This window comes from Myotis davidii, unplaced genomic scaffold (genome assembly GCF_000327345.1).
Source record: "Myotis davidii unplaced genomic scaffold, ASM32734v1 scaffold134, whole genome shotgun sequence".
In the NCBI taxonomy this organism is placed as follows: Eukaryota; Metazoa; Chordata; class Mammalia; order Chiroptera; family Vespertilionidae; genus Myotis; species Myotis davidii.
The window spans coordinates 1,168,160-1,169,895 of record NW_006288853.1 but is presented as its reverse complement, the minus strand read 5'-3'; the positions used below and the strand labels follow the sequence as shown (position 1 = coordinate 1,169,895).

The 1,736-nt window shown below is 44.8% G+C and overlaps 1 protein-coding gene across 1 annotated transcript in view; it reads left to right on the top strand.

Annotated features, from left to right (window-relative positions):
- Positions 1 to 986: 986 nt before the first annotated feature.
- The window catches only part of CTNNA3 (catenin alpha 3), a gene marked incomplete at its 3' end in the record, with an annotated part of 1,162,049 nt that continues 1,161,299 nt past the window's right edge, over positions 987 to 1,736 (top strand). Inside the window, exon 1 of the mRNA XM_015562095.1 lies at positions 987 to 1,135. The remainder of the gene's footprint in view (positions 1,136 to 1,736) is intronic.

The following is a 1,736-nucleotide window of genomic DNA, read 5'->3' as shown; positions in this document are numbered from 1 at the left end:
GGTGTGTTTTTGTTTTGTTTTGGTAGTTTTTTTTCCTTTTAATATATTTTATTGATTTTTTACAGAGAGGAAGGGAGAGGGATAGAGAGTTAGAAACATCGATCAGCTGCCTCCTGCACACTCCTCACTGCGGATGCCCGACACTGGGGGGGAGGGGAGAGGAAATATGAAAAAAAAAAATAGCCATAGAAGAAAGAAATTTTGTTGGAGAAAACGGTGTTTTTGTTTTGTTTTGGTAGTTTTTTTTCCTTTTAATATATTTTATTGATTTTTTACAGAGAGGAAGGGAGAGGGATAGAGAGTTAGAAACATCGATCAGCTGCCTCCTGCACACTCCTCACTGGGGATGTGCCCGAAACCAAGGTACATGCCCTTGACCAGAATCAAACCTGGGACCCTTGAGTCCGCAGGCTGACGCTCTATCCACTGAGCCAAACCAGCCAGGGCTGTTTCGGTAGCTTTAATACTGGAGGTTTTTGGTAAATTTTCACTTTACATACACTACTGATAATTATGTGGTTCTACATAGGTTCTGGAAGCAGAGAGTGTAGTGACTGGTGCAAGGGTAAGGCAGGTAAGATTTCAGAGGAAAGACACACCAGATGTGACACAGCATCATGGTCCTGAAGACCCTGAATTTTACAGGGTCGATCTTTCGACAGTAGGTTTCCTGGGCTCCTGTCATCTCCGCTTTACCACTTTTCACTCTCAATCATCTCAGCCTTCAGCTTTAATTAGATGGCAAGGGCCCTTATTTTGGAAAGGGGCTAGAGAAATGCAAATCTAACTTATTCAAAGCTCCCTGACAGCCACGCTTACAGATCTCTAGGCAAAGTATGCGTCTGGCCTTTTTCAACGAAGTATTTTCAGTAACAAGTTGTCAGTGAGGTCAGTGACTAGTGGCTCAGGATTAGATACCACCCACCCGGCTTGTAACCTCCCCTTTCTTTCTTATCCCGGGTGAATGCCGCTCAGCTAAAGTGACTGCCCCACTGCCACTGGCTCTCCACTTGTTGCTTTGCAACTCGGTGACTAACCAAGACGTCTTTTTGTTCCCCCCACAAAGCTCTTTTTGGATCATTTCCTAGAAGAGCCCAATTTTAAACACATCTACTTTATAGGAAGCGACGGAAAGGTAAGTGTCCAGTTTGCCAGGAGGAGAGCTGGACCTCAGTGCGTTCTTGGTTCTGCGTTGGATTGCTCTGCGTTAGTTAAAATGCGGGATTTCCTTCTGAATGAAAGGACGTCACATTCGTCTCGAAAACGGGGATGTTGTGAGTCGTTCTGGTGAGAAATGTAGGCTTTCACGCTAATTTTAAAGTTATAAATAACTTCCAAACCAGTGCCAGGGGAAGCTGGCGGCCAATGTCGTGCTTTGCATTCAGAGAGTTTCTGGCTATAAAAAGCCCGTTGCGATACCACGCAGGAGAAGGTAAGATGCGGCCTGGATGCTTCTGCTTTGCCATGGAGCTGGGGCAAAAGAACATGTGTGAAGGGGGTTTACTTTTAACCAAAAAAGCTTGTTCACAGCAGATGGGAGCCTTTCCAGATGACAGAGTGGCAAAAGCATGAGTGCTTGAATTTAACGTTTGTCTTCTATCTTTGTGTTATAATAGGCAGTAGTATCAGGAGGCTAAGGCATCTCGCAGAACTGTTCTACCACCATGTATAACCAAGTGAAAATCACAGTATGTAAGGCGAACGTGGGCTGGGATACACCATCAATAGAGAAGAGC